The 18,999-nt window shown below is 38.1% G+C and overlaps 1 long non-coding RNA gene across 2 annotated transcripts in view; it reads left to right on the forward strand.

Moving 5' to 3' along the window:
- The window catches only part of LOC115290787, a 170,542-nt gene extending 153,017 nt beyond the window's left edge, over positions 1-17,525 (forward strand). The window contains exons 5-6 of one of the 2 annotated variants that reach the window (XR_003908198.1): positions 14,726-14,832; positions 17,316-17,525. This is a non-coding gene — a long non-coding RNA (uncharacterized LOC115290787). The remainder of the gene's footprint in view (positions 1-14,725; positions 14,833-17,315) is intronic. The other variant, XR_003908197.1, reaches the window with a different exon arrangement.
- Positions 17,526-18,999: the final 1,474 nt, after the last annotated feature.

An 18,999-nucleotide genomic window follows, 5' to 3' on the forward strand; every position in this document is an offset into this window, starting at 1 on the left:
TTTCAGTTCTTGGGTACGAAGCTAGATGTGAAATTGCTGAGTCATAACTCTATACTTTTTGAGGACCTGCCAATTCTTCTTAGAAGTAACTATGATTTTATATTTCCACTAGCATTGTATGAAGGTTCCAAACTGTCCTTATCCTTACCAATATATATATATATATATATGTATATATACTGTCTTTCTGATTAAAGCTGTCCTAGTGGGTGTGCAGTGTTATGGTGTTACGGTTTAGATCTGCATTTCTCTAATGACCAACCATATTGAATATCTTTTCATCTGTTTGCTGGCTAGAGCACAGAGCTTTCAAACTTGGGATGTGTGAGTCTTCCAACTCTGTTCTTTTTCTGGTTGTTTTGGTTATTCTGAGTCCCTTGAATTTCCATGTGAACTTTAGGATTAGCTTGTTAATTTTTGCAAATAAAAGTTGCTGGGGTTTTGATAGAGATAGGGATTTTGAAATCTAATACAGAGAGTATTGCTGTCTTTATAGTTTTGAGTTTTTCAATTCATGACCCTTAGATGTCTTTCCAATATTTAAAGTCTTCATTAATTTCAATGATGTTTTGTAGTTTTCACTGTACAAATCTTACATTTATTTTCTTAAATTTATTCCTAAGAATTTTATTCTTTTTAATGCTATTGTAAGTGCAATTTTTAAAATTCCATTTTTTTATTGTTCATTACTACAGCATAGAAATACCATTGATTTTTCTATATTGAACTTTTATCTTGAAAACTTGCTGCACTGGTTTATTAGCTCTAATAGATGTTTGTGGATTCTTTAGAATTTTCTATTTACAAGGTCATATCATCAGCAAATAGAGATAAACTTTCTTCTTCCTCTCTTCTCTGGATGCCTTTTATTTCTTTTTGTTCACAAATTAACCTGGTGATAACCTCCCAGTTTAATGTTGAAAAGAAGTGGTTAGAACACCATTTTCCTGTCTTAGTAAGAAAGTTTTCAAGCTTTCAGCATAAGTATTATGCTAAGTGTGGGCTTTTCTTAGATGCTGTCTATCAGGTTGAGGAAACTTCATTTCCATCCCAGTTTATTGAGAGTTTTAATATGATTTTTAATATGAGTTTTACAAATCCTGGATTTGCTCAAATGATTTTTCTGTGTCTACTGGTTGTATGATTTTTTTGTTGTTTGTTAATGTAGAGTATGACATTGATTAATTTTGACACGTTGAACCAACCTTACACTTCAGGGATAAATTCCAGTTCATTATTTTGTGTAATTGCCCCCTTTTCTTTTTATATAGCTGAATCGACTGTGTCAGTACTTTGTTGAGAATTTTTGCATATATATTCATTAGGGATACTAGTTTATAGTTTTCTTTTCTTGTGATGTCTTTGGATTTGGTATCAGGGTAACATTGATTTCATTGAATGAGTTAGAAAATATTACCGTTTCTTTTATTATTTTGGAAGAATTTATGAAGGATTTGTGTTAATTTTTTAAAAACATTTAGTGGAATTTACCACTGAAGCTCTCTGGTCCTGGGCTTTGCTTTTGTGAAACGTTCTTTTTTATTACTAACTCCAATTTTTTTTTTTTTTTTTTTTTTTTTTTGCTTCTGTAGGTTTATTTATGTTTTCTATTTCTTCTAGAATCAGTTTCAGTAGTTTCTGTCTTAGGACACAATAACCTGTGTATAATTGTTGGCATAAAATTACTAAGATAGTCCATTTTAACCCTTTTTATTTTTTATATAAATAAAAATCATTTATTTTATTTCTGCAAGATTTCTTTTTGATTCCTGATTTTGAAATTGAAGTTCTCTCTTTTTGAGGTAACTCTAGAACCAACTTTTAATTTCATTGATTTTCTCAATTTTTTCTTTTCTATTTCATTTATTTCCACTCAAATATTTATTATTTCTTTCTTTCCTTTTTGGAGGGGGGAATGCTTATTTATCTCTTATTTTTTAGTTTCTTAAAGTATAAGATTAGCTTATTGATTTGAAATCTTTTTTTTATATAGATATTTATAGCTATAAGTTTCCCTCTTTAGCTGCCTCATATAAATTTTGATATATTATCTTTTCATTTTAATTCATGTCAAAGTATTTTCAAATTTCTCCTGTGATTTCTTTTTTAATTCATTTATTACTTAAAAACATGTTGCTTAATTTCCATATATTTGTGAATTTCCTAAATATCTTAAGTAATTATATCTAACATTATTCCATTATGATTGAAAAGCATGGTTGCTATGATGTCAATCCTTGTAAATTTAGTGAGACTTGTTTTATGGCCTAATGTATGGTATATACTGAAAAACCTGCTATATGTATTTCAGAAGAATGTGTATTCTACTGTTGTGTGCAATGTTCAGTACACATCTGTTAGTTTTTAGTCAGTTTATAGGGTTGTTCAAGTTTCTATTTCCTTTTTTATCTTATATCTAGTTGCTCTATACATTACTGAAAGTGGGTATTGAAACCTCTAACTATTAATATTGAACTGTCCATTTATTCCTCTATTTGATTTTTGGATCATGTATTTTAGGACTCTCTTGGTGGGTGGAAACATGTTTATAAGTGCTGTATTTCCTGTATGGATTAGTCTTTTACTCTAGTAACAATTTTTGTCTTAAAAATCTGTTTTGTGTGCTATTGGTATAGACAGTCCTGACCCCTTTTGTTTAATATTTATGTCGTATATATTTTTCCATTCTTTTCTTTTTAAAAAATTTATTTATTTAAATTGAAGTTAATTAACATCCAGTGTAGTATTGATTCCAGGAGTAGAATTCGGTGATTCATCACTTCCATATAACACCCAGTGCTCATCCCAAAGTGCCCTCCTTAATGCCTATCACCCATTTAGCCCATCCCTCCTGTAGCCCAAAGTTTATTCTCTATATTTAAGAGTCTCTTCTAATTGCCTCCCTATCTGTATTTGTCATATTTACTTTCAATTTTTTTGTGTCTTTGAATCTAAAGTGTGCCTTGGGTAGACACCAATTAATTAAGTCATCTTTTTTGTCTATTCTGCTAATACCACCTTTTTGTTGGGATTAGCTACTGAAGCCTCTTCTCTGGTCAGCTAATGATCAGGAAGATTTTTTTAGATGTCTGGAACTAGCAAATCTCCCAGTCTTTGCTGGGGGACTCTGTGTACATGTTGGTTTACATCTTCGACACTCAGCCAAGAATTTGACAACTCTGCCTTAGCCATAATTTCCTGTTTGTACAGAGCCTCAAGTTTAGTCAGAGGTGAGACATTACAATGTTCTCTGGTATTCTCTGAGCATGTGCAGGGCCGTGGGCTTGTGCAGGACTCCACACATGCAAATGGCCTTTTGATTTCCAGGAATAGGTTGGAGTTTTTCAAAGTTATCTATGGGCATCTCAACTTTTCCTTTAAAGTCTTTTGGTTAGTCTGTGGTTTGTAACAACTGTTTTCCACTACTTCAGACAGCTGCAATATTCATCATTTACTTCTGATGGTTTTTAGCGAATAGCCCTGAGAAAAGGGTGTTTGTTTAGGCGACCTGTGAGTCAGATCAAATGAAGGCAGTTTTGCAAGTGGGGTTTTCCAGAGTATCCCTAGACAAAGAATTAGAATTCTCTGGAAATGGATATCTGAAGAAAGTCTAACCTCTTTCTGCCCCCTCCAGTGGCTACAGTGTTGCTGTTTCACCATGATTGTGGGCTGTTAGTTTTCAAGGCTACTGTGGATATGAGAAAGATTGAGTGGGATAATAATGGGAAGAAGACTGGTTAAAAATGCTACAAAACTCTCTATCTTACTGAGATTCAACCATTTGATGGACAAACATTCCTCAGATCACTGCAAGCTTTTGGTTCATTTCCAGAGTCTTAAAAAAGTTAATGTTGACAATTTTTGCCAGTTTTCTCATTGCTTTTATATAGGAGAGGATTTTTTGGGGGTCTCCCATTTTTGTTGATGACACCTTACATTCTAGATGTTTAATAAATTTTTTTTTGGTAGAATTCTCAAAATTTCTCTTAACCATGCCTAAATGGGCTACAGTTTTTTGGGTTGTTTTTTTTTTTTTGTTTTTGTTTTTGTTTTAAACTTTTGTAATCTTAACAAAGGTAGAGTTTGGTTTAACTCTCCTGGCAGAAGTGGTAAAAAGCAGTCATCTGAGGCCTTAGTCATTCCCTAAAGTATACTAACTGAATGCATTACCACTGAGACATTGCAGTTAAAAAATGCTCAAAAATATGTAAGTGTCTGTATTTGATACCTTTTACTTCACTTCTGCATGATAGGAGGTTGAAACAAAACAGCACGCCCTGGGGAGCCAGTAATGGCGTCCTTGAATGGTGGTTCTGGAGCTGAATAGATGAAGTAGAAAAGATTGTGACTCTCAGCCAATAAGTATATGAAAAGATGCTCAAAATCACTAACGATAATCAAAGCCAAAATGAGATATCACCTCATATCTGTCAGGATGGCCATTATCAAAGGAACAGAAAATAACAAGTGTTGACAAGGATATGGAGAAATTGGGACACTTCTGCTCTAGTGGCGGGAATATAAAATTATGTAGCCGCTATGTAAAACAGTGTGGGGTTTCCTCACAGAAATTGAAAATAAAATTACCATATGATTCAGCAATCCCACTTCTGGGTATATATACAAAAGAATTCAAAGCCAGATCTCAAAGAGCGATTTACACATCCATACATGCAGCATCATTCACAATAGCTAAGAGCTAGAAGCAACTCAAATGTCCACTCAAAGGTGGACAGATAAAGAAAATGTGGTATACGTATAATAGAATACTATGCAGCCTTATAAAAGGAGAAAATTCTGTCACATGCTCCAACATCTATAAAGCTGAGGACATTATGCTGAGTGAAGTAAGGCAAACACAGAATAACAAATACTGTATGATTATACTTATATGAAGTATTTAAAAAAGTCAAAATCATTTCAATAAAAAGTAAAAAGGTGGTCACCAAGAGTGGGAGAGGGGTAAGAGGAATTAGCATTCAGTGGGTATAGAGTTTCAATTTTGCAAGATGAAAAAGTTCTACTTTTGTACAACTATTTTGTACAACTATGTAAATATCCTTAACAGTATTTAACTGTATACTGAAATCATTGTCAGCAGTTCAGTAGAAGAACTACTGAAGGTGTATAAGGCAGTAGGTCATAGGATACTGTTTTTAATGACAAGACTTTAAGGAATTTTTAATAGCCTATTTTTATTTAAAAAAGATCTTTATTCTGTTTTTGGTGGTACCACCTTATCTGAATGACCAGGTATTGAGTTCTTCTTAGAATTTTGGGCTGAATCAATAACATTTTATACTCAGTAGATTCTTAGTGCTTACATTTTGCTTGGGAGGGGGCACTTTAGACTGCATAATTTCTGGGACTTCAATCTTGGATCCTGGCATAAACTTTTAGAGATGGAAAAATCCTTGGGTATCATTTGGATTGTCATGTCCCAAAAGGTGTGCTAGAGGTATTTATTGGTACTAAAGAACAATTCTGTGAATATTTGCCTTAGGCAAATGCTGGTCAAACAAAGTTAAGCAGGTTTATTTACCACTAGAGTTTTTGTATAATTCATTGTACTATTTTGTAACTTTTAGAAGAGAGACAAAGCCTTCTGTTTCCCAAATTAATTAGAGAATGGTCTCTTTTTTCAAAAAGCATCTCCTAGAAATAATATTCTACAGTGTTAGGGAAACAGTGGCCTACAAAAATGCAGTAATTTTATTTATGAAGAAATTGAGGTTCAGAGTGGTTTGATCTAGGTTTCCAGCTTTATAAAATTTAAATTCAAGATGCCAAATTCACTGTGAATTTTCTAAAAATAATGAGTAAATATTTAGCATTTGCATGAGACATACTTATACTACAAATGTGTTGTTTATCTGAAATTCACATTTAACTGGACATCTTGTATTTTACTCTCTTCTACCTGGCAGTCCTACTCATTTACTTGCCCAAAGCCAGACAGCAAGTTCATTGGAGAACTGGGGCTAAAACTGAAGTTTCCATGCTCTGATTTAGTTCTTTTATTCTCTAAGGCACATAGTATGGTTGGTGGTTTAATGCCATTCTGATATAGTAAGGAGATACTTTGTTATATAGAGAACCATTTAACTCTCCTGTGATATTCCTTTAAAGGGTCTCCTGACATACAAGCAAGATAATACTACAATTAATACTACTGTATTTGAAAAATGATAATGATAATGATGGCTAACCTTTATTAGTTGCTTACTGTGTACCAGGCATTCTTCCCTAAGGATTCTATCTTGTGTTATTTAAGCCTCACACCTGCCCTATAAGGCAGGGGCCAAGCCTATCCCAGGTCACAGATAAGCAAACAAGGTGCAGGAGGTTAGGCAGCTCACTCAAGATCTCTCCCAGTAATTGGCAGAGCCGAGAAAGAAAGGAACTTCTAGAAAAAGAGAAGTATATTATGTCATATTTTGAAGATGATCCCTACTCATTGTAAAAGAGTGAAAGTTAACCTTTCAGACCTTTCAATGAAGCTTGAGTGAATTCACTTCTAAGCTTCAAGGGACAGGTGAATACCTTTATTACAGAAGGAAATTCACATAATACAGCTCCTTCTAAGCAAGGAAAGGCATGAGAGAGAGAGAGAGAGAGAGAGAGAGAGAGAGAGAGAGAGAGAGAGAGAGAGAGATCTGTGTTGTGTTGGGGTGTCTCTTTTTAGGTAAAAGTTAGAGCACTTCTGCATGTCTAAGACTTGGAGCTGCAAGGAGCATTAGGTCTTAAAATGGTGCCTGTATTTGTGAATGGAGGACAGAAGCCACTTATTATTCCTCTTTCATCCACAGACTGTAGCACAGTACCTTGAAGTAGAAAGAACTCAGTAAAGATTTGTTGGGTTGAATGGGAATTAAAGGGAGTATTTATGGGTATGCAAAGGGATCAAGGACACTCACTGATCCTTTGAGTCAGAGCCACACATTCAGAGGGCCACCACCTTTCTTTGTCCATATGAAAGACAGTTCTACATATAAGAACAACTACCAATTCCCCCTTTGCCTGCCACTGGAGCCTGACATTCTCATAGATTAAGTCCCCAGTGAGCTCACAGATTCTTGACTGCAAAGCTGTCTTGGAGCGTGAAAAAAATGGAGGTTTCCAGAAAATTGAGGTGAGCAGGTAGAAGCTTCTCAAAGCAACCATATTAAAGTCAATATGCCAACTTTCATTTGCAGGACACTTAGCCTACAGAGAAGAAGAAGGTGGACTGGGATGTGGTGGACTGTAATATAATCTCAGTAATTAGTCTGAATCTATGTTTGTGGATGTCTTCATTCACGTGACTTCTCTTGCTGATACCAAACCTGTATTTACCAAGTCTCCTTGACCTTAAAGGACCTGCTTTACTAGTTACAGTGGTGGATTATTTGGCTATGATGATTGTTGAATGGGTCCTGAGCTTCTAATCCTCCCTTGACATGGGTTATGTATTCCCTCTTGGGCTCTTGTCAAAGTCACTTTAAGTATTATAGATTTTTGGCCCCCAAATCTGAGAAATTATAAATTGGTATCTTCAAATGGCAACTGAACCTTCCATGGTGTATATGACTACAACCAATATAAATAATGGCTGTTATTTACCAAGTGCCTATGTCATTCCATGTATTTTCTTCTTTTTTTAATAGTTTGTTGTCAAATTGGTTTCCATATAACACCCAGTGCTCTTCCCCACAAGCACCCTCCTCCATTATCACTCCTCCTACCCCCCTCCCTCCTCAGCCCTCAGTTCGTTTTCAGTATTCAGTAGTCTCTCAGGTTTTGCGTCCCTCGTCCCTCTCTCTCCCCAACTCTCTTTCCCTCTTCCCCTCCCCCTGGCCCTCCATTAGGTTTCTCCTGTTCTCCTGTTAGACCTATGAGTGCAAACATATGGTATCTGCCCTTCTCCACCTGACTTATTTCACTTAGCATGACACCCTCAAGGTCCATCCACTTTGCTACAAATGGCCATATTTCATTCTTTCTCATTGCCATGTAGTACTCCATTGTATATATATATATACATAGTTTGTTGTATATATATATATATATATATATACACCACATCTTCTTAATCCATTCATCAGGTGATGGACATTAGGCTCTTTCCATGATTTGGCTATTGGAGAAAGGGCCAGCAATAGCACTGCTAGGGATCTACCCAAGGGATACAGAAGTGCTGATGCCTAGGGGCACCTGTACTCCATGTATCTTCTAAACATATTACATACATTAACCCATTGATCAAAATAGGTACTACTCTATTATTTTCCTGGAGGAATGGATTGAGGCTCAGAGAGGTTAAGTAACTTGCCTAAGGTCCTAAGTTAATGGTCTAAGAACAAAGGTACCCGAAGGAATCGCAGTACAAATGTATTATTTCAGACTAATAGGGGCGAGGCAACCTGAATTTGTGAGACACATGCTGTAACAAACTATATTTGAAGGTAAATGGTTTAGCACCTTCTCAGACACTGAGTAAGTTAAGCTACGTAAGGAAAGAGAACACTTGCCTCCTAGGGGATCTTGGAAGACCTACAGATGAGCATTATTTATAATTATCATGTCACTCTTAAGGCATTATTTATAATTAACATGTCAGTTATTTATAGCTGAAGACATACTTGTAGATTATTTTAAAAGGATTTTAAGAAACAGTTTGTCTCAAGCTATTTAAATCATAATACTTTACATCCTAGATTTACTTAGCAAACTTCAGGCCAGTCCAGTAACTGACCAAATTAATGGGAATGTGGACTAATGCAGTTTCATGTAGAGGATTTGTAGCCATCCTTGTTTGGCTTTCTGATTTAAAATACATGACTTGTTGACTAGGACTGGCTGTTTGGATATCTGTGAGATCCATTCTTTGTAATGATAATTCGGTCAAAGCCTCTAAGGAATTGGATTTAGATCTAAGAACCTGAAGTCTTCCTTTGAAGTGACCCTTTAAAAATATTAGCAAGTTTCAGCCTTAATATCCAACTTGTATGCCTCACTGGGTTTTCGTGAGATTAGAAGCCATTACTAGTTCTTTGTCTGGAAGTTGCAATGAAAAGCAAAGAGTTGCGGTGAGCTGAGAGAACACTTCTGTTTCACGTCCCCATCCGCGCCTGTTTTCACCCAAATGACTCAGATGCAGGACTTCAGCTGCTTCAGCATTCTTGGGGTTTGTTTGCCAGCTGATTTGGAGACTCAAGCTCATATAAGTAATATAAAACCTCAGCATTTACAACATAAAGGCACCGCAAGATCTCTCCGACATTAAGCTTCGGTAGGATTTTATTTGGAGGAATTTTATTTTAAAATGTAATATCCTTTTCCTTTCTTTGGCAAATAGAATCAAGGAGAACTTGGATGGGACTCTGCTGCTTATGAAAGTCTCACCCTAGTCATATAAGCAAGTCTGTCACCCTTGATTGGAAAGTAATAATTCATAAAGCTTAATGTTATTATCATCCCTCGGCCTGGAGTGATAGATATTCTTGAGGCCTTTTAAATAAAAAGTTTAAAATTGAATTTGCAACTCAAAAGATTGGTGGGTTCAAATGTTAGTTTCCTGCTGAGTAACTGTGAAAAGAATCCTGAAGTAGCTAGTAGTGTGTTAGGAATGGCAGTTTTATTAAATGTCTTGATGGAGTGCAAAGAAAACACGCTCTCGGTGTCTGCATGCAGACTTTCCCTCTACAAAAATAATCGTTTTCTTATAGACGTTAGTGTCTGGCTTCATTCTAGTTGGTTATTCTCCCAGTGAAAGTTTGCTGCAAAGTTTTTCAATAAGAAGATGAGATTTGTTTTTATTGACCAATAAGATTCTCCTGTGGAAACTGATTGTCTGACGCTGCTCAGAGATTACTGATTTGCATTTCATCCTATCATTCGTTGAATAAGGTCTTAAGCCATCCATTTGGTCCAAAATAGTGCCACCGAGTATTATGTATGTTCTTGTGGTGATGTGCCTTCTAGCATCACCGATCTCCAACAAAGTCCTTGAGGGAAGAGAGCCATTCACATGTGGGAAGGCTTCTGCTCACCCAATAGAAAACCAGCAAGTTCATTTAAAAAGGTACCTTTCAATTATGAAAAGTGGCAGGCATGAAAGGACACTTGGCAGTTGAACTTTGGGAAAACATTTGCACTGGCAGCTAAAGAGGACCTTCTCTTTTGCTGGTCTCATGAAAAAAAAAATGAAACATTTTGCAGTTTCACCTCAATTTCCTCTCTCCTTTCCCCCACAAAAACAAGAGGTGATTTTTCAAGGTCCCTGTATCAGCATTACTTGACATCCATATATGGGTTTGACCAAATCCCTCAGGAGGAAAATCAAATATGTGTTGTGATTTTCACCCCTCCGCCCCAGTCCTGTCTCCCAGTCAATGGCAAATTGTCTTTTTTCCCAGTTTCTTTATCCCAACCCCCCCACCCGCCCCATGGGCAAAACACAGCTGCTATAAAAACTATAAAAACGTGAAATTCCAGTCTTGACTAAAGTTGGGAATTCTTGCATACATGAAAAAATTCTTTGTTTCTCCTTGGGAAAATGACAATTTGAAAATAGACAGCTTAGCTTCTCACATTGACTCACGAACTGCAGGAATTGGATTTTAAAGAGATCTAAAATGTAACTTCAGGGAAAACAATGCTGTGACCTGTAAGTGTGGCTTATATCTGTCTCCCTACCAGATGGCCTGTGTGGAGATCTTTATAAACAAGACCTGGAGTATCCCTTTCTTTCTGGGTAAGGCTATAGCTTTGTGAGAATGGGAATAGTCTTCCTCCAATGAAGACATTGTCCGTTCTTCCTCAGGTAATTGGGGACTTAGGTAGAAAGTAAGAAAGCCTCAGACTGCAACAGGCTGGCTGATTAAGTGCATCCTTGAGTTTTCTGGCAAGATGTGGACGAAGCCCCCACACCAGCAGACGCTGGGTAGCCTGCGCCTCAAAATATTTGTCTAGGATACAAAATAACTCTGGATAATTTTATCCATATCATTCAACACACCACGGGTTCACTCTCATTATAATTTGTGCATACATGTATGTGTGTTTTCTTCTTCAGGGTTTATCCTTAACAGAAAAAAAGATTTGCTTTAAAAATCCTATGCATAATATGCATATGACAACTGGTGAGTAAGAGAAACAGTCACTCAGATTTTAAACCCCTGAATTAACTCTCCTCTTTCCTACACATGGCTATTTTGTAGTTTTGTTTCTAATACCCAAATTAGAAAGACAATTTAGCTGTCTGCTACAGTTTGGGTGAAGCTTTTGGCCCTGCCTGTAATGCGTGGAGGGATTGTCTTGCATTCTGCGCTGAAATGTACCTGTGGTGAAAATTAATCCCTCCTGTGATCAAGGGAGAGTGGCCAGCGGGGGAAGTGGCAAGGGGAAACTTTGGCTGTTTCTGGTGAGGAGACTAAGCTGTCCTGATTTACCATGGTTTATCAATTCATTCTTCACCTCCCTCCCCACTTCTAGCCTCTTCTTTCTTTCAGCAGGCTGAATAGTCCCCAGAACCTATGAATCTGTAACCTTATGTGGCAGAAACACCTTTGCTGATGTAATTTAATTAAGGATCTTTTTAAATGGGTTTATTTATTTATTTTTAGGGGGGAGGGGCAGAGAGAGAGAGAGAGAGAGAGAGAGAGAGAGAGAGAGAGAGGAAGAAAGAATCCTAAGCAGGCTCTGCGCTAATAGTGGGGCTCAAATTAATGAACCATGAGATGGTGACTTAAGCCAAAATTAAGAGTCGGACCACCAACCGACTGAGCCACCCAGGCAACCCTACTTAAGAATATTGAGATGCGGGGGAGGACACCTGGGTGGCTCAGTCGGTTAAACCTCTGACTTCAGCTCAGGTCATGATCTCACGTTCATGGGTTTGAGCCCCGCGTCAGGCTCTGTGCTGAGGGCTCAGAGCCTGGAGCTTGCTTCAGATTCTGTGTCTCCCTCTCTCTCTCTGCCCCTCCCTCTCTCATGCTCTGACTCTCTCTGTATCAAAACTAAATAAAACATTAAAAAAGTTTAAAAAAAAAGGATATTGAGATGGAAATATTATACTAGATTTTCTGGGTGGTCCATCATAATCACAAGAGGAAGGCAGGTGGGTATCTGGGTGGCTCAGTCAGTTAAGCATCTGGCTTCTGCTCAGGTCATAATATCACTGATCATGGGTTCGAGCCCCATGTCCAGCTCTCTGCTGACCGCTGACAGCCTGGAGCCTGCTTTGGATTGTGTCTCCCTCTCTCTCTCTCTCTGCCCCTCCCCCACTTGCTCTCTGTCTCTCTGTCTCTCTCAAAAACTAAAATAAACATTGAAAGAAAAAGAGGAAGACAGGAAGGTAAAAGGCAGAAGAAGGCAATGTGATTGTAGAAGCAGAGATTGGAATGATGGGGACATAAGCCATGACCGTTTCTAGAAACTGAAAAAGGCAATGAATAGATTCTTCCCTAGAGCCTCCGAAAGGAACCAGCCCTGCTGACACTTTGATTTTGGCCCCTTAGAACTCATTTAGGACTTCTGACCTCCAGAATTGTAAGAGAAGACATTTGTGTCTCTTAAGCCACTGAGTTTGTGATAATTTGTTTCAGCAGTCGTAGGAAATTAACATACCTTCCAATCTTCTCACCTTCTGTTCAAAATCTCTGACTTTTGTTTCCATCTTCCTTTGTGCCTTCACTCACATTTCTTATTCCTGCCTCCATCCTTTTGCCAAGGATTTGCCTACTCTTCCTTTAATTAACCATCCTCCAAACCAAGATACTTGCATGGCCAAGAAATGTCCGTTTTGCCCTCCAAAGAGAGCCTGTGGTTACAGAGCCAGAGTAACATTTCCCCAAATGTGTTCCATGACGCATAGGTCCTTGAATATGAGTGTGTGAACAAAGGGTATACATATGGTGATGACACACTGCATTTCATAGCCCCCTCTTAGAGACTCACACTTCGTATTAGCATGTTGATGGTCCTGAGAAACTCTATAATCTTGCTTAATGTAATGTGTTCCAAATTTATTTGGCCACAGAACATTTTTTCCCATAAAACAGATATGAGCATATCAGAAATGGTGTTCCTGCGAACTGGCTTGGCGGTCTTTCAATGCGGATACCCTTCTCCTGTGCCCTGCAGCAAATGTCCATTTGGCCTCTAGATGTGACAGGGAAGCCAGCTTTCATCACCCAGGTGGTGGGCTCTGTGAACTTGTCCTGGATTAGATGAGAGGTGCAATAAAATCAACGGATCCCACAGGCCCTGTGTATCTATGGCATTTCCCACCCGGCTTCTTGGAAAATGTGTTTGAAAGGCACATGGATGGATCTGACTCCTGTTTCATAGACCTGCAGTGGCAAGAGGCTTTTAAATCCATAGACCCAGCAGATGGCCAGACAGTGGCCTGCACAGGGACTGTGCAAGCTCTTTAAAGATATGGTCTGGAGAATATAGAATCTTTGAGAACCTCCCACTCAGCCCAACCTTCCTGGGTCCTGAATCCACTGGTCTATCTAGAGCCAGGTGTCTCCCTCTATATCAGTTCACATTGACTGGGGCATAGGTCACCTATACAGTAGTAAAATTTGCTAACATTTATGTAGTATTAGCTCTGTGTTAGGCATTGCTCTGAGCACTCCACACATGTTAACTCTTTTACACTTCACAGGTTTATGTGAAATCCTGAAGCATGGGGAGGTTAAAAATGCACCCAGAGTCATATGGCTCATTAATGGCAACACAGGGCTTTGAACCCAGGCAGGCTGACCATTATATTCATAAATGGAAAAAGAAGGATCTCGGAGTCAGGTAGATTTGGGTTTGAACCTAGTTCCTGTGACCTTGAACAAGTCTCTTGATCTCTCTCAACTTCTGTTCCCTCGTTGGAAAATTGTGATATGAATACTTGGTGTCAGATCATATCCTGTGCTTGCCAGTCTGTTTATATACGCACCTCTCTGACTTAAGTGGTCCTCTTACCAATTTGTTTTGGAAAAATCATGACTGTTAGTGGACATTGGATCCCTTCTAAGAAAGGGATTATATTCTGCCTCTTAATAAACCATGCTGAGTTTCGTTTTTCTGTCTTAAATTGTTTTCTTATTAAAAGATTTTTTTCTTATAACAAAAGTAATACATATTCATTTTAGAAAAGAATATAAGCAAAAGGAAGAAAATTTTAAAAATCACCAATAATTTTAGAAGATAGTTGCTATTAATCTTTTGATGTTAATATTATTTCTAATGCTTTTTTGCCTTATGTTTTCTAAATAATGCTTTTATTCTCTATATTTTTTACAGAATAGGTTCTGCTTTCAAATGGTATTACTTGAAAATGACATTTTGTAAAAAAATTGCTTCTTTCCACTTGATATATCTTGAACAACTCTTATGTACTAAGTATTCTTTTACAACTGTATTTTCTTTAATGACTTCATTCTGGGGTCTTAACCGAATCTATACTATTGAACAGTTAGGTTGGCTCCATTCTGTTTTTCCTGATTGGTTTTCAATAACATTGCAATGAACATCTATGAAATATATTTTTGATTCATAATTAATGGAGTCATTCTTGATAGCAACATTTTAGATCCCTAGAAAGTCATTGCATTGAATTGAAAAGAGAAGGACCTGGCTTGTTCAATTTACTTTTACTGTGCCAAATTATAATGAGGTGATAACTAAATAAATACCTGTCAACAAAGGTGATTAGAATCTAAAGCCGTTGCTTCATTTCCAGGTAGATTCGAGCCAGTGACCCAGCAAGTAGGACCTGTGGCAGTGCCTGGGCCTCACCTGGGAGATGGACAGTGTGGAGGCTCGTATGCCCTACCTCTCATTACTGGAGTATGAGTCATGACCAAGAGATCTTTCTGGTGTTCTAGAGCCAATAGGATACTGTTGGAAAGGACAAGCTGAGCTTTTCAGAGTACTCTCCTGAGCCCTTACCAGGGCTTCTGGAAACTAGGCATGTTGTTGATCACAGGTGATGAGGTTTTAGCTCATTTGTTGAGAAATCACCATTAAAATCGCTAGTAATTTCCCTAGAGGTTCAAATTATGAGAATTTCCATTCTTACTAAAATCTGTATATTAAAATTACTTTTTTACAATGGACTATCATGCAACAATTAATAAGAACATGTTAGACTTATGTTTTGACATGGGAAGAGGTACATAATAGTATATGACATTCATATTAAACAAATGCATAGATTTATATACATATGTTCATATGTGCACAGAAAAATCAGTGAGTACATGAGAGCTGGTAACAGTTGTTACCACTAATGGGTGGGATTAAGGAAGTACTTTTATTTTCTACTTTTTTAATTGTAGTGTCATTTGAATTTTTACAATGAACAGGAGTTTTCTTTGATGGAAATCAAAATAATAAAGGTGTTTTAGATGTTTTAGAAAGATAAACATATTTTTACTTGTTTTAGATGTTTTAAAAAGATAAATATATTTTTTAATCTTTTTAGTGTTTGTTTATTTATGAGACAGGGAGAGAGCAAGAGCGCGAGCATGAGTGGGAGAGGGGTAGAGAGACAGGGAGACGCAGAATCTGAAGCGGGCTCCAGGCTGAGCCCAAAGCTGTGCTCAAACTCATGAACTGTGAGATCATGACCTGAGCTGAAGTCAGTCGTTTAACCTACTGAGTCGCCCAGGCATGCCAATAGTTTTTTTTAATGTTGCCTGTATTATTGTTTATGATGATAAAGAGATAAATTTTATTGTATTTGGAACCCAGCTTTTATGATTTGGGGTCTACCATATATGCTCCCAGCATTTATAGTACATCCTTTAAAAATGTGTTTTGATTAAGAAATAGACTATTGCATATGCCATTTTTCCTCAATACTTCTCATAAATATGTGTTCCTTAAGGATATCAAGAGCATTTTATTGGTGTATTTATTTGTTCCTTTCTTCCTTCAATAGACATTTATTGAATGTTTTCTGTTTCTTGTGCTGAGGCATACAGAAGATAGAGTTCTGAGCCCACAGACAAGGTCCAGCACAGAACATATGTGTTCATTTTTGGTTTTTTTGCCAGATAACTGATGTTAGACTAGGTAGCATTTCACTGGTATTGCTAGTTTAGAAGAAGATTGACTTTGGAAATGTGAAAGTAATGATGAAAAGAGAAGAACCAATCAGGTATTTAAGATTTTATTACATATCATGTCAAGTGCAAGATTCTCAAAATCTTTCAAAATAGGCTATTATTTAGGACCCATTATGTTATACTTATTTTCTACCCTGCATAGTCTTTAAAATTTTTTTAAATATTTATTTATTGAGAGAGACTGAGCATGAGTCGGGGAGGGACGGACAGACAGACACACACACACACACACACACACACACACACACACACACACACACACACTGAATCTGTAGCAGGCTCCAGGCTATGAGCTCTCAGCACAGGGTCCGACATGGGGATGGAGTCTGTGAACCACAAGATCATAACCTGCCACAGTCAGATGGTTCACTTACTGAGCCACCCAGGTGCCCTTCTATGCTGCATAGTATTGAAGAAGATATATTTTTTAATTTAATTTAATTTTTTATTGTTTATTGTCAAGTTGGTTTCCATAAAACACTCAAAGTTCATCCCCACAATTGCCCTCCTCCATGCCCATTACCCCACTTTCTCTTTCCCCTTCCCCCTTTAGCCCTCAGTTTGTTTCAGTATTCAAGAATCTCTCATGATTGCCTCCCTCCCTCTCCTTAACTATTCCCCCCTCCCTCTCCCCCATGGTCCTCTGTTAAGATTCTACTGTTAGATTTATGAGTGAAAACATATGGTATCTGTCCTCTGCCTGACTTATTTCACTTAGCATGACACCCTCGAGTTCCATTCATATTGCCATTAATGGCTAGATTTCATTCTTTCTCATTGCCATGTAATATTCCATTGTATAGATAAACCACAGGGAAGATATTTTTTTATTCCTTGGAGAATTTTGGACAATGCCTGCAGCAGTAGAGGTGGCCAAATATTCCTCTTTCTTCCATTCTGTTCTTTCTATGTTTATCACTAGCACAAGGACATTACTAGTATGTGGGCCTTTGAGGGGCTTCCAGTACCAAAACCAGGGAAGTTCCAGGCAAACTGGAATGACCTGGTCACCCTGAGCGTAAGGCAGGCTCTGGACTTCTGTGAATAGTGAAGAAGAATGGTATGTGGTGGGATTGCAGATCTTTCTATATTTACTGTGTTTTCTGAAGAAAGATGACATTTCCTTTATGATAGTAACCTAGGATGTTCGTTCTCTTCAATAGTTACCCAGTTTTCCACTTTTTCTTTCTTTATGTCCAGCCTGGAGAATCGTCAGATGCTTACAACAATGAGAGTGAACTCCAGATCACAAAACCAGTGCGCTCTTGACTAATGGAAGCCATGTGTGTCCCCTGTGGGACAGCCACTTCCAGGGGCTCCATTAGGCAGCCACGGCCTGGCCACAGCAGCCAGCCCCTTCATGACAGCACACCCTCAAAAGTTTTGTGAACAAGAGTTTTCCAAAAACAACACCACAAAGTGCGTCCTTCATCATCTCTTGTGATGGTCTGTGGAGTGGCCAGGGGTAGGTTTGGGTAGCAAGAGTATAATCACTTTATATTTTTGGAAGCAGAAGGCATGTCTACTTATTGGCAGCTAAATGCTGGCATAGGCCAGAGGAGAAAGTTTAGATTACACGGCTTCCCTGTGCCCTTGTTTATCTAAACCAACCCCTGGGGCAATGGCTTTGGCAAGTCTCTCAGTAGTTGCCTTTGAGGAAATTGACCAGAAGTCCTATTCTTGTGTTTTGAAAAGTGGGTATCACTTATAAAAATTGAAACACAACACAATAAAGCAAAACAATCCTTTCAGTGACCCCAAGCTTAGTCTCTGTTCCCTGATGACCCCATCTCTGAGCTCTTGCTGCTGTGGCCCAGGCTGGGGGTGGGGCAATGCCCGGGAATGGCGTGCCACCCTCTCTCAATCAGGCCTGAGCCAGTGGGACCCACAGCTGGTTAGGAAGTCTTTTTGCCTGGATTGGGTTTCTCTCAGGGAGTCCTTGTTATCGCCCTGGTGATGTGGGCAAATCAACCTGGTTTCAACTGTAGGGATAAAGGGGTTGACACAGTTCAGCTCCGTTTTGCCAGAGAGAACCATAGAAATTGTATTAGAGGTTATGTACCAGAAAGGCATTTGAATTCAAATAATAAATAATAATTGCTGCTGGAAAGAGAGGAAAGATCACTGACATTGAGAATACATGGGTTCCAGTCCTGGTTCTAGTCCTGTGAGCTGGGCCGATGCTGTCAATCTGCTCTCTTGGCTTCAGTTTTCCCACCTGATGATTGAGACGGGTAGATCAACTGCATCAGCTGGAAGCCAGTGATGGGGCAAATAACTATTTTACACACGTGCTTTTGTTTGGGATCTCCTGATCTTGCACCAAAATTACTTAACTTGGAGTATTATGCCCCATGACTCATTCAGTGATTCAACATTTATTGTCATTTCCAAATATCAATTAAGTTTAAACACTCTATTATTCACTCCATTACTTACTTCAACATTAATCAGTGTTTTTATTATGCTCCAGGCACTGAGATATAGGGAGATAAAAATACTTTCTTAATGAAGAAACTGGTATAGAAAAATCTCTCACTTATGGTATTATCTTTCACAGTTACCTGTTAAATATTACCACTATTTCTAGACACATTTTATCTTATCTTACCTTATCTTATTTATTTTTGAGACAAAGAGAAAGAGACAGAGCATGAGTTGAGGAGGGGCAGAGAGAGAGGGAGACACAGAACCCAAAGCAGGCTCTAGGCTCTGAGCCGTCAGCATAGAGCCCGATGTGGGGCTCAAACTCGTGAACCGTGAGATCATGGCCTGAGCTGAAGTCTGCCACTTAACTGACTGAGCCACCCAGGTGCCCCTCTAGACATATTTTAAATGTCACATCCTCCTTATGCCTCCATTTTATTATGCTAACTTGGACTGT

Source organism: Suricata suricatta, chromosome 4 (assembly GCF_006229205.1).
Source record: "Suricata suricatta isolate VVHF042 chromosome 4, meerkat_22Aug2017_6uvM2_HiC, whole genome shotgun sequence".
In the NCBI taxonomy this organism is placed as follows: Eukaryota; Metazoa; Chordata; class Mammalia; order Carnivora; family Herpestidae; genus Suricata; species Suricata suricatta.